Source organism: Bubalus bubalis, chromosome 2 (assembly GCF_019923935.1).
Source record: "Bubalus bubalis isolate 160015118507 breed Murrah chromosome 2, NDDB_SH_1, whole genome shotgun sequence".
NCBI lineage: Eukaryota > Metazoa > Chordata > Mammalia > Artiodactyla > Bovidae > Bubalus > Bubalus bubalis.
The window spans coordinates 9,583,836-9,598,062 of NC_059158.1; the positions used below are offsets into that span (position 1 = coordinate 9,583,836).

General features: G+C 43.0%; 1 protein-coding gene across 4 annotated transcripts in view; it reads left to right on the plus strand.

Annotated features, from left to right (window-relative positions):
* Positions 1 to 232: 232 nt before the first annotated feature.
* The window catches only part of RNF182 (ring finger protein 182), a 49,651-nt gene continuing 35,656 nt past the window's right edge, over positions 233 to 14,227 (plus strand). For 2 of the 4 annotated variants that reach the window (XM_006057790.4, XM_044927320.2), the window contains exon 1: positions 233 to 1,132. The gene's annotated coding sequence lies outside the window, so the exon portion shown is untranslated. Of the gene's footprint in view, positions 1,133 to 1,650; positions 1,698 to 1,853; positions 1,994 to 14,227 lie in introns of those variants that run through there. The other 2 variants (XM_025265900.3, XM_044927317.2) reach the window with 2 other exon arrangements.

A 14,227-nucleotide genomic window follows, 5' to 3' on the forward strand; every position in this document is an offset into this window, starting at 1 on the left:
CAATTTTTTGCTAATAAATAATTGCTGGAATGCACATCCTTGTAAATCTATCATTGTACACTTGTATATTTCCGCATGACAAATTTCTGAGAATTGAGCTAGCCAGGAGAAAGGGATGTACATTTAAAATTTTGACAAATACTGTCAGACTGCTTAACAGCCTGTGAGAAGTCCTTGTCTCTGGACTTCGTCTGGAAGTACCAATGTTCCCAGTACAGGAAAGAGGCCAGTTGTTCTGAGGAACAGGCTGTTTCTATTCACCCTAAAATGAATCTTCTATTTTCATTAATTAAAATGTGTGGCTTCCATTGGTAATAACCTTGTTTTGCTTTATGGCTTCTCAGATAGGGAGCAAATCGAGAAAACATCAGCTACCCTGGGGTTTTATTATGTTATTGACATTCCTTTGGTGATTCACAAGTGCCAGAAAATAAATGCCACGTTCCCCGGGGTCTAAACGAAGACACTGTAGGTCCTAGGCTCAATCGCTGATATTTCAGGAAAACATAGGATAGGGTGATGACTCACCCCGGTGGTAGCTGTCCTCCAGCTCTGTCCTTCAGAGGAAGTATTACTGTGACCGTGCTGGTACTTTTCCCTCCCTCTCCAAGAATTTCCATAGGAGAGGATGCCTACCATGTGCCAAGGTCAGCCTCACCCTTTTATCTTCCCCGGAGCACCACGACCTGCAGTGCACGGCTCGGGGGCTTGGCACAGAGAGAGCGGGCGAGCCCGCGCTCAAGGTAGGCGCTTAGCGGTCACGGCCAGTAGCCGAACAGAAGCAGCAGCAGAGATTCACAAGGACAGCCTCCAAGTTGTTTTAGCGTGAGGTTACAAGTGTATCCAGTGTTGAAATTAAAAACAAAAAACACGAGGCCTCCTTCTCTCTCTCTTACTGGAGCCCCCCACGAAACATACGGATTTGGGTGGAGCGAGCCCAGACCCGTCGAGGCGCAGCTCGGTCAGGGCGGGAGGCGGCGGGGCGCCGGAGCCTCTTGGCAGCGCCGGGCTTCTGCGGCAGCTCGCAACAGATGCACCGGGACCAGTTGCTCCACACTTTATCTGTTTGCACCGCTTTCTCCTCTCTTCAGTGAATTTCCATGTTGAGGGCACAGCGCCAGAGAGGAGAAAGGTGGGGTGGTGGTGGTGTGGTTGGTGGTGGTGGGCTTTGGGAATGTCCAGTGCGCGAAGCCAAAGAGGGTGCCTACGGGGGATGCCAATAGGCATCGGGCCCGGGGTGGGCTCCTCTCGCCCCCTCTTCCCCACTTGCTGGGGCCAGACGAACGCTTTGGGCCCTTGAGAGAGGGGCGTGTGCGGTGGTGGCGGCTCCGTGTGGGGTGGTGGTGGGGTGGGGGTGGGGGTGGTCCTTGTCCCCTCGGAGCAGCCAGACTGGGAAGAGGAAGGGCTGGGGTCCCGGACCCGGGATGCCCAGGGGTCCTCGCAGGGCCCGGGATGGGGGCCCGCCCCCCCGGCGGTTGCCATGGTGACGCAGGGTCGGTGGCTCCGCGCCGTGGAAACAAAGCCGCCCGCCCGCTCCTCGCCCGAGCTCCTCCTCCGCCGGCGCCTCCCTCCCCTCCCGGGCGCCGCCGCCGCCGCCGCCGCCGGAGCGGCTCCCCGGCCCGCGCCGCCCGCCGCCGCCGCCGCCGCCGCCGCCGCCGCCGCTCACACACCCGCTGCCGCGGCCGCCCGCGGGTCAGGTGAGGCGAGCGCGCCGGCCGCCCGGGGGTTGGCGAGGGCGGAGGCTCGGGCCGGGCGCCGGGGGGTGGGGACGGGGGGCGTCCACCCGCCGCGGGGAGCGGGTCTCCGGGGAGGGGTGTGCCCCCGCCGGACAAGGTCTCTCCGCCGGGCCGCCCCGCAATCCCGGACGGCGCCCCGGGGCGCGGCGGCGGGCTGCAAACTTCGCGGCGGGCGCGCCCGACGGGCCCGGCCCGTCCCGGTTCCGCTCGACCGAGTGCGGGGCGCTGGGGTGCCCGGAGCCAGCGGGGTGCGCGGGGTGAGGCCGTGCGGAGAGGCGGGGGTGGTACCTGTCTACGTTATCCGTCCTTCTCTGTCTCTTTTGGAGTGTGATCGAGGCTTTTTTGGCGGGGGTTGGGGCGGAGGAGGGAGACAAAAAGATAAGAAAATATTTCCCTCTGGGACTTTGATGTTGCCGAGTTGATCCTCTTTGAGGGCGGGATGATGGTATGGGTCGCCAAGGGAACAAATGAGACTTTATTATTATTATTTTAAAACAATCTCTGAAAAGTGAGCCCAGGTTTCGATGCCTGGGACGGGAGCATTTTGAGGCGCTTTTAAAGTTCCCTGGGCTTTTGAACATCAGCACCTTTATCTTTGGAATGGGTGCTGGCACCTGTAACTAAATGGGAGAGGTAGCCTGGGATTCCTTCTGGCAATACGAGAGTTAACAGGACCAGTACTTTTGTAGATTAGATGCTTGGCACCCATGTCAGCGCTGTTGTTTCTGGAAGGTAATGTGTTCGTGCTTTAAGGAACTGGAAATGCCTTTTTTTTGGTTTCTCTATGTGAGGAAGCAAACCAAAGCACCTCTGAGGGCAGGTGTCTGGGCGGTGTTTGCGTCTGTTTATGAGTGTGGTGAGAGGGTTACGATCTGTTGTCAAGGGCATAGGGTTACTGGATGGAGACCTGCTCAAGTTATGGGTAGTCTCCTCCTTTCTCAACGGGCCCCAACCTTGCCATCATTTTGTGATATTTAGTTTGTAGCAGACATAGAGTAGATTAAAAATAGAATTGTGAAGACTTAGATATCATCTTTAGGTGTACTCATGTGAAAGAAGACAGTTTTCATTTTTAAGAAATAAGCTGTATACCTGTGGCGGATTCATTTTGATATTTGGCAAAACTAATACAGTTATGTAAAGTTTAAAAATAAAATAAAATTAAAAAAAAAAGAAAGAAGCTGATCAGTGCAGAAGGAAATAAGGTATTTGTTAATTTTTTTGAAATAGGGGATAATAGGAAGATATTGAATTGTATACCCAACTTAGCAAAATAATCTTTAAGTTGGAAGAGGTCAGAGAAAATTTTATGGAAAGCAAGAAATTGTATTTTTGCTTAAAGATAGTCAATGAGAAGAAACCATTGGCACTGATCATTTTGAATTGCAGTTAAGTTGATTAGAATTACGGATGGATATTAAAGCTACTTGAGGTGTCAGACATAAAGTGATTATCTGATACTTCTCTCTTTTGGGATTTCAACACCTGTTAGCTGGCTGATTACTAGGTTTCTGAGTCTGTTCATATTTGCTAGTAATTTTAAGTGATGTCACTTCATTAGAAGATTGTATTGGAAACTATTAGGAATTGAGTTGCAGCGACAATTTGCAGATTATTTCACAATTGGTTTTGTTATTAAACTGAAGCTTAACCTGTAGAGTGATTCACAGACACTCTGCAATGATGGTAGTGAAATGGTACATTGATTAAAATGAAGTTGATCTGTTTTCAGAAGATAACCAGGAAAGGAAAAATAAGCATTTTTTCACTTAAGCATGAAAGACAACTAGGGTGAACATTGAGGCCTTGTCCTGTTCTATAGACAGAATATCGTGTCATGTTTTGTGCTAAAAATAATTAGTTTTGTGTTCTTTCTGAGGCAGCAACGGGACAGCGTTATTCACATCTTCGTTAGCAAATCCAACATTCAAGTGCAAGGATCCTGGACCTGCTTTTCAGCTACATGGGCCCCTCACTATGAGTTCTAGTCTGTGGTCCTTAGTTTGGATTCTGAAGATTGGTGATAGCCAATGTTAATTCAGCACAGTGAGAACTCGTGTTTTGCCTTTGCTACTAGCTCACCCAAGGCACAGGATTCAATATAGTTTGGCATCTTTAAAGCTTGATCACTTTCTGCCAAGAAAATAAAGTCAGTAAACATCAGAAATAAACAGGCATATATTGCAAGCACAGCTTTGTCCTAGTGGTTTATTTACACAAGCTCTGAAGCAAGAAATGAAGCTTTTGTCAGTGAAGTGAAAAACAATAATTTGGCATATTTATATATGTTACTAGCATCACGAGGTATGTGCATGACCAAATCAGTTCAGTTCAGTCGCTCAGTCGTGTCCGACTCTTTGCGACCCCACGAATCGCAGCACGCCAGGCCTCCCTGTCCATCACCAACTCCCGGAGTTCACTCAGACTCACGTCCATCGAGTCAGTGATGCCATCCAGCCATCTCATCCTGTGTCGTCCCCTTCTCCTCCTGCCCCTAATCCCTCCCAGTATCAGAGTCTTTTCCAATGAGTCAACTCTTCGCATGAGGGGGCCAAAGTACTGGAGTTTCAGTTTTAGCATCATTCCTTCCAAAGAAATCCCAGGGCTGATCTCCTTCAGAATGGACTGGTTGGAACTCCTTGAATGAAAGCAAAAAAAAAAAAAAAAAAATGCTGTGATAGCTATAGAACCCCCTTAGGAAATGCAGATGGGAGTGTGCAGTAGGTCCCTGGTTGAGATCAGCCACCTGGTGGAAGTAGGGAACAGCACAGAGCATCCTTAGGTGTAATATGCCAGTTGTCACTGGCTCATTCACAGTAGTAGAAATCTTTTGCATTTCTAAGCTTCAGAGCCTTAAAATTAGAAAAGTCTTAATTTTGTAAAATTATTTTATAATTTTGTAACATCATAATTTTATAGTCTTAATTTAATAATTAAAATAAAACCCTGGTCCTAATTTTTGGTATACATTGTAAAATTTGGTCTGATAATTATAAACACAGCCTGAAGAATTCTGTAACTTGACTTAGCGAGCATGTCCAAAGAGATAAAAGGAGTTAAGAAATGTTCTCATTTAAGTCAGATTAACATTGTTCTTGTGCCACTGAAAGTCGTATTTTTAACCACATGAGCATTAGGCCGTTGGAGGCTTTGTTGGCTGTTTCTGGGTCAGTGTTCTCCAGCAATTTCTAGCTCTGTGATAACGTGATGACTGGTTGGTAATTTAGCGTCTCGTACAATGTGTTGTAGCATTTGTAAAAGTGTATTTGTGAAAAAGATGATAGTTCTTTAAAACATGATTTCTTCACTGCCAAAACATTTGGATTTGGATTTGTGGCTGGGGAGAATAATGTTAGCCCTGGGACTTCAAAGAAAAAATGCTGTAAATGTAAGGTATTGTCAGCTAACCTGCTGTGTGTGGTGAGTATTGATTGTAAGCACAGTGCTGAGAAAAGGCATGGGAACCCATGCTTGTGGTGATAGGAAGGGGTGTTTGTGCTACGGACAGTTAGTAGAGATTGACGGAGGCTGAGAAACTTCTGTGGGCATGTGTTTAATTTTTTTCCTGCTCTCAGTTAAAATGAGAGTAAGATCTCTTAAGCCATTTTGTAAACCACTTTACAAAATGGGAAATGCATATATTTATTCAGTCTGGCACAGAATTGGAGTGTTATAAACATAGTTCGAGATCAACGCTTGATTTCCATATGTGCCAGTTCTTTGTAGCAATTATATAGAATAGTTTTGGACATCAGTCAGCAAATGTTTATCAGCTGATTGCTTTTCTTTATTCCGTATTGCTTGATAAAGTCATCTGAGATCTTACAGTTGAGGAATTACTTGTTTTCCAACTATTACGATTATTCTTATTATATGTGTAACTCATTGTTTATGATACCTAATACCCAAATATTCTATGTTAGCCTTCCTTTTCTTATGGGGAAAGTTACGAGTTAATTCTTTAATGCTTTGTAAGTAATTTTATATCCTCCAGGGCTTTTAGAAAATATAAGTTGGTTAATTTGTTTTTCAACCAGAATATTAGGAAACTTACTTTATAATGGTGTGTATTAAAAAACTCATAATTCATGTTATAATCTTTTTTTTCTTTTTAAGCTTTCTTTATTTTACATTGGAGTATAGCTGATTAACAATGTTGTAAGAATTTCAGGTGGATAGCAAAGGGACTCAGCCATACATATACATGTATCCATTCTCTCCCAAACTCCCCTCCAATCCAGGCCATGTTATAATCCTTAATTTCACATTTTGGATACATACAAAGGTTGTGTGGTGGATAGGAAAATCTGGAATCCTGTTAGGTGATGAAGTGCTATTTTCCCTAACTGCCTAGATCTAAATCTCTGCTTCTTTACCTCATAACCAGTTGAAGTGAAAGCCAAAGAATCTCAAGATGGAGGGTTCAGTGAGTTAAAAAATATTGTTCAGTCACTAAGTCGTGTCTGACTCTCTGCAACCTTATGGACTGCTGCACACCAGGCTTCCCTATCCGTCACTATCTCCTGGAGTTTGCTCAAACTCATGTGCAATCCAACCATCTCATCCTCTGTCACCCCTTTCTCCTCCTGCCCTCTATCTTTCCCAGCATCAGGGTCTTTTCCAATGAGTCACATCAGGTGGCCAAAGTATTGGAGCTTCAGCTTCAGCATCAATCCTTCCAATGAATATTTAGGATTGAATTACTTTAGGATTGAGTTGTTTGATCTGCTTGCTATCCAAGGGATTTGAGATTAATATATACTGAGACCTTTCAGGACTTGGGGTGAAGGGGAGGAAAAAGATGGATAGCACAGATCATCTCTTCAGCACCTTGTGGTCCAGAATCCTAAAGCAACTCCCCAGTGAGTGTTTACATGGTTTCCAGAGACTGGTCACTCCTACAGCAGAGAGGCTGTTCTGGTCACTTACCCCCACTTTTCCTCGCAACCGAGTGAAAAGTGACTCCCCTGATCTGGGATGTAAGCGTACTTTGAATATTAATAAACCACAAGTTAGGACATAAGAATAAAGATTTCCACATGATTATATTGTATAATCGGTCAGGATAAGTGAAGTCACTCAGTCATGTCCGATTCTTTGGGACCCCATGGACTGTAGCCTGCCAGGCTCCTCCGTTCATGGAATTTTCCAGGCAGGAGTACTGGAGTGGATTGCCATTTCCTTCTCCAGGGGATCTTCCTGACCCAGGGATCAAACCCGGGTCTCCCGCATTGCAGGCAGACGCTTTACCATCTGAGCCACTGGGGAAGCCCATAGTTGGTCAGGGAGACCAGTTAAATAGCCAAGACAGTAATGGAGCTTGAAAAGAAAACTATGGGTTTGTCCCACGTATTTGGGGGCGTTTAAATGAGAAATTGTTTCTCTGAGTATCAGTCTATTGTGAACCATCTTCCTTCTGTTACAGTCGTAGCTGTTCAAGGAAGACATGGCATTTTACACAATTCTATTACTACGTGATGTGTCAGGCAGAGTTGAATTGAAGGACAGATGATTACTCAAACTCCTGAATTGTAAATCTCTAATGAAAGGTTTCTGTGTGGTCTCATCTGGCATTTTGTCTTGTTTCATATGGCTTCCTCAGACCCTGGTTAGCATGATTGCAGTTCCATATTTTTTCTATCAGTCAAACCCTTGCAAGTGCTTCTTAATGGCCAGGCACTTTTCTGAATACTTCACAAATATCAATCTATTTAATCTTCTTAAGAACTCTGTGAAGTAGGTACTACTATGATCCCCATTTTAAGAAGGAGGAAACTGATGTGATCTTTCTGTTATATTATTCTAAAAGTACAGAGGCTTCCCAGATGGCTCAGCGGTACAGAATCCACCTGCCAATGCAGGAGACACAGGAGACACGGGTTCGACTCCTGGATTGGGAAGATCCCCTGGAGGAGGAAATAGCAACTTACTCCAGTATTCTTGCCTAGAGAATTCCATGGACAGAGGAGCCTGGTGGGCTACAGTCTATGGGGTCATAAGAGTCGGACATGACTGAGCACACACAAGCACTCAGGCAAAAAGGTACCAGAATCCTGGCTTCTTTATGTCAAGGAATGCAGCAAACTTTGCTTTTTAATTAACTGATATCAAGTGTAGAAATAAAGGCGTCAACTGTAATAGTACTTTGTTGTTGTTTTTTCCCTTATTTTAATAAAAAGGAACAAAACCTAAAGCCATAATTATTTCTTCAAGAATAAAGCAAGAATTATTTCTTCATAGCATATTGTGACCTATGTCAGTATTTTCTTTACTTAAAAACTAGAACAGGCTAATTTATGGAAAAGATACTTTTGAAGATAGTTGTTCTTTCATTTATTATTTGTATTCATATATTAAAAGAACGTATCTTTTCGGTAGTGTTAGCTTTGCTATATACATGTGAAGGTATCTTTTACATTTGTCTATTTGTGCTTGCCTTATGTGGAGTATCATCAGTCTAGGCTCACCTTTTTACAAAGAATGAAGTGTAGTTGATTTGCAGTATTATATTAGTTTTCAGGTGGACAGCACAGTGATTCAGTATTTTTTCAGGTTATAATCATGGTATGGAAAGGAAATGGCAACCCACTCCAGTATTCTTGCCTAGAGAATCCTGTGGACAGAGGAGCCTGGTGGGCTGCTGTCCATGGGATTGCACAGAGTCGGACATGACTGAAACAACTTAGCATGCACGCATGCATTGGAGAAGGAAATGGCAACCCACTCCAGTATTCTTCCCTGGAGAATCCCAGGGACAGAGGAGCCAAGTGGGCTGTCGTCTGTGGGGTCCCACAGAGTGAGGCAACTTAGCAGCAGCAGCAGCAGCAGCATAATCGTTGTAAGCTACTACAAGATAATGGCTATCTTTCACTGTGCTGTAAGCCACTGTCTTTTCTCAGTAGCTCTGTCATGTCCTGAGGACCAGGTAATATTCCCTTCTCACTCATTGTCTTCCAAGAAAACTCCGTCTATACCTATTTAAAAAACAAACCAAAACCAAAAAACAACTTAGCATGTTGTTTGAAAACACATATATCTTTTTTGTGTGTGTGAAGTGAAAGTGAATGTCACTCAGTCCTGTCCAACTCTTTGCAACCCCGTGGACTATACAGTCCATGGAATTCTCCAGGCCAGAGTACTGGAGTGGGCTGCCTTTCCCTTCTCCGGGGTATCTTTCCAACCCAGGGATTGAACCCAGGTCTCCTGCATTGCAGGCAGATTCTTTACCAGCTGAGCCACATGGGAAGTCAAGGAATACTGAAGTGGGTAGCCTATCCCTTCTCCAGCGGATCTTCCCAACCCAGGAATCGAACCAGGGTCTCCTGCATTGCAGGTGGATTCTTTACCAAATGTCTGCCAGACTGTAAACAAGAACTATGCCTTATTCGTTTCCAAAAAGAAGATATATACAAATGTGCTTTCCTTAAATGAATGCCTAAAAGATTTTTTATGTGATATAAAATAGATTATTTTAAAACCTAGTTCCAAAGTCAGTATCGAAGACCTTACAAGTGTCAATGTTAGGGTCTTAGGAAAGTGACTCAGGTTTCCTGCATGCGTGCATCCTAAGTCATGTTCGAGTCTGTGCGACCCTATGGACTGTAACCCGCCAGGCTCCTCTGTCCATGGGATTCTCCAGGCAGGAGAGAGTGGGTTGCCATGCCCTCCTCCAGGGGGTCTTCCCCACCCAGGGGTGGAACTCGCCTCTCTTGTCTCCTGCATTGGCAGAGAGACCACTAACACCACCTGGGAAACAGAGCAGCATTACTTCAGTTATCCAAGCTCCAATGTATCATCAGGGCACTGCAAAATCACTTTAGCTTTTAGTTATTTGAAATACAACATAAGAAATCAAAGATCACAGTTTCATATTCAATTTATTTGGATTCCTGATGGTCATATCTTAAAAGGTTATATATGTGTGTGTGTGTGTGTATGTGTGTGTATATATATAAATATATATATATCATAAAAAACTCTAGCTAGCTTAATTTTGAAGCACAAGCTGGAATCAAGATTGCCGGGAGAAATATCAATAATCTCAGATACGCAGTTGACACAACCCTTATGGCAGAAGGCGAAGAAGAACTAAAGAGCCTCTTGATGAAAGTGAAAGACGAGAGTGAAAAAGCTGGCTTAAAACTCCACATTCAGAAAACGAAGATCATGGTATCTGGTCCCATCACTTCATGGCAAATAGATGGGGAAACAATGGAAACAGTGAGAGACTTTATTTTTTTGGGCTCCAAAATCACTGCAGATGGTGACTGCAGCCATGAAATTAAAAGACTCTTGCTTCTTGGAAGAAAAGCTATGACCAACGCAGACAGCACATTGAAAAGCAGAGACATTACTTTGCTGCTACTGCTGCTGCTAAGTCGCTTCAGTCGTGTCCGACTCTGTGCTACCCCATAGACGGCAGCCCACCAGGCTCCGCCGTCCCTGGGATTCTCCAGGCAAGAACACTGGAGTGGGTTGCCATTTCCTTCTCCAATGCATGAAAGTGAAAAGTGAAAGTGAAGTCGCTCAGTCGTGTCTGACTCTTAGAGACCCCATGGACTGCAGCCTACCAGGCTCCTCCGCCAAAGGTCCATTTATTCAAAGCTATGGTTTTTCCAGTAGTCATGTATGGATGTGAAAGTTGGACCACAAAGAAGGCTGAGCACCGAAGAATTGACACTTTTGAACTGTGGTGCTGGAGAAGACTCTTGAGAGTCCCTTGGACTGCAAGGAGATCCAACTAGTCCATCCTAAAGGAAATCAATCCTCAATATTCATTGGAAGGACTGATGCTGAAGCTGAAACTCCAGTACTTTGGCCACCTGATGTGAAGAACTAACTCATTAGAAAAGACCCTGATGCTGGGAAAGATTGAAGGTGAGAGGAAAAGGGGATGACAGAGGATGAGATTGTTGGATGGCATCACCGATTCGATGGACATGAGGTTGAGCAAGTTCCGGGAATTGGTTACGGACAGGGAAGCCTTGCTGCAGTCCATGGGGTTGCAAAGAGTTGGACACGGCTGAGTGACTAAACTGAACTGAGCTGAAGTTTATACTCGCAGTTATGCATAAACTTTTGATTATTCAAGTCAAAGAGAGCAAAAAATGGATCTTTAAAAATCATTTACATTTGTCTTTACATTGCTTTTACTATTTTATCTTCTATCTACCCCACCCCGTTATAAACTCATGTTCTCACTGTCTCCATAGAAGAGTGATCAACTGTTTTAATTTCAGGGGGCTTTTCTTATTTAAGCTATATGAAAAGCAAAATTAAATAAGAGACAGGTGTCCATAAAAGCAAGTAAGGAAACACAGTTCTGTAGGTTCTTTTAATAATAAATATTGTGATAGCTATCATTTATTGATCACTTACCTGGCACCCCAGTAGTCCATTTAGTATGTTACACAAACTATCTCTTGATCTTCACAATCACTCTTCTTTCCTCATCTATAAAATGCTAATAAATAGCTTATCCAAGATCACACAATGTTGGTAAATTTAAAACCATCATCTGTGTGATAAGTCACAATCTGAAATTGACTATGCTTGCTTTGTTAATCGGAGAAGGCAATGACACCCCACTCCAGTACTCTTGCCTAGAAAATCCCATGGATGGAGGAGCCTGGTGGGCTGCAGTCCACGGAGTCGCTGGGAGTCAGACACGACTGAGCGACTTCACTTTCACTTTTCACTTGCATGCATTGGAGAAGGAAATGGCACCCCACTCCAGTGTTCTTGCCTGGAGAATCCCAGGGACGGGGGAGCCTGATGGGCTGCCGTCTATGGGGTCGCAGAGTGTTGGACACGAATGAAGCTACTTAGCAGCAGCAGCAGCAGCTTTGTTAATTGCCAGTCAACAAAGAACGTCTTTCTGCTGCAGTGAACATGCATTTTAATTACCTTTGCTTTGGAAAGAGTGGCTGCCTGGTGGGGAAGATTCAGGATGGTAGGTGTGGTCAGTGTTGAAGGGGGAGATGGTTCTCAGGAGGTAATCACAGCCATAGTCCTTGTTGATGCTCATTGCCTCAGACCCCCTGATAGGGTTTTGGTGTAGAAGGAGGGGGTGAAGTCTCCCCTCCCCAATCTATTTTTAGAATTAAAAACAAAATTAAAAGGAATTATCTTCTAGTTCCTGAATTTATTTTGTTTTATTTTGTACTGTGCCCTGGATTCAGAATTAACGCCCCCTGCCCCCGGCAACACACACCCAAAAAGAGGCCAGATGAATTGTTATAGAATGAAAAGAAATGCAATGAAAAGTAACTCAATACGTGTCATTTCCCTCAGGCTGGACTTCTTTGAGGGTCAGAGCAACATGTTCTCTGTCACTGCGGGAGAGTTCCTTGTCTTAGAACGCCAGCGGCCTGGAGTCACGGGGTCAGGATGAAGTTAGAAGCCTTGGAAACTGTTCTCATTTGGGTCACTCCCTTGTGCATCATGGGTTTTTCCTGGAATTCCTAGCGCAAACCTTTCTTGATAGTTGCTGGGAAAAAAAGAGAAACGAGATTTTTCGTTAACATCTTAACAGCATGTAAAAGCTCACCTTTTTGAACAACTAGTTATTTTTGTCAGGATGAGCTCTTTCTTTCATGTTTAAGGGCAGTCTGAGAGTCAGCAAAGCACAGTGGTTAAGAGCGTGAATTTTGATGCCAGACAGCTTGTATTTGAACTCTGGCTGTGCTACCATCTAGCTCTATGACCTTAGGGTGGTGGCTTAATAATGCTGTGCCTTCATTTCCTGACTTATAAAATGGGGAGAATATTACTTACTTCGTTGGGTTGTGAGGGTTAAGTGAATTAATATTTGTAAAGTCTTATTAGCTGTTAAGAGTAAATTTTGTCTGCAGAAAGGACTATTTCGGTAATATTCTAAGTTTTTACAGGTAAAAATAAATATCGAGTTGCCTTTAAGCGTTTAAGTTACATATCTTCTTATTCCGCTTATAAATCTGCTAAATGTGAGCAATCACCATCCTTTTTTCTTTGATGAAACTTTAGTTCAAATTGAACAGATTGAGTTCCTTAAACTATCAGTCTCGTTTGTAAACTTAGTTAAATTTAAACCCTAAAATATTTTCAATTGTATATATTTATTTAATATATTTGATTTTCTTTTTAAACAAATCAGATGCTCAGTGAGCAAATGTATGATTCAAATGAGTGAAGCCTTTCCAAGTACTTAGCTCAATTTCCTTTGACTATTCCATCACTTACAAAATTAATATTTTATAGACATAGCCAAATCCTCTTAAACACGTCAATCTAAATAAATCATATGTCTAAATATAGCTCACATTTTAAGGAGAATCACATGTCAGTTTATGTCAGATTCTTTTAAACATTAAAAACATAATAATTATGCACAAACTGTTCCAGTTAATATAAAACATATTTCTAAAATATTCTAAAAAGTATTAACGTGAGTCTCATTTTCCTTGTGGTCTCTATGCTACTGTGCATGCCCAGTCTCGTCTGACTCTTTTCAATCCCGTGGACCAGAGCCCACCACGTTCCTCTGTCCGTGGAATTTTCCAGGCAAGAATACTAGAGTGGGTTGCCATTTCCTACTTCAAGGGTTCTTTCTGACCCAGGATCCAACTTGAGTCTCTTGAATCTCCTGCATTGGCAGGGGGGTTCTTTACTCCTGTGCCACCTGAGAGTCTCTGTTTAATTCTAAACCTTCTCTAGATTGGAGAGGCACTTACCTATTAGAAAGAAGTGTATTATTTCGGGTAACCTGGAGGTACCATTTTAGGTGAACTTTTGTTATCATCCCATTCCACATTGATTTCAAGTTACTATTTGACTGTTTTTCATTAAAATACGGCTCCTTATGGATCACAGATTTAAGGCTTAGATACTGCACCTGGTCTACGTACATCCTGAGTAATACTTCCTGTGACCTTCATGCACAGGCTTCACCCGTTTTTTTATAGTCACCATGACAACCAGTGATTCCAAACCATGCTCTTTAGATATAGTTTTGGCATTTTAATCTTTAGACTGATGCTGTCCAATATGTAATTTTAAGTTTCAGGTAGGCATATTTTTACTTTTGAAGGTGTCAACCATATATTTAGCCCATGAATTTTTTGGTTTTATGAAAGAATATATTCATTTACATAGGTAAAATAAATGATATATATACTGTTTAATAGTTTAGCATATTAAAATGTCAGACATACTAACTACAGCATCAATGATATTTCCATGAATAGAATTGGAGTTTCTTATTAAACTGATTCTACAAATACATTTTCATCAATTGATGTGTTTTATAAGACATATTTCATGTAGCAGTTATTTTTTTTTAGATGGAGCCATCTTTTGAAATCAGGATAGAAAAATAAAATTAAAATAACTGTGGTTAAATTGTGGGATTTAGGTTAAATATATTGTGGTAGTGCCTTTTTTAAAAGTTTTACTGAAGTTTCCTTAAAAAAAAAGTAAGATAGAGCTACCATATGATCCAGCAGTCCTACTCC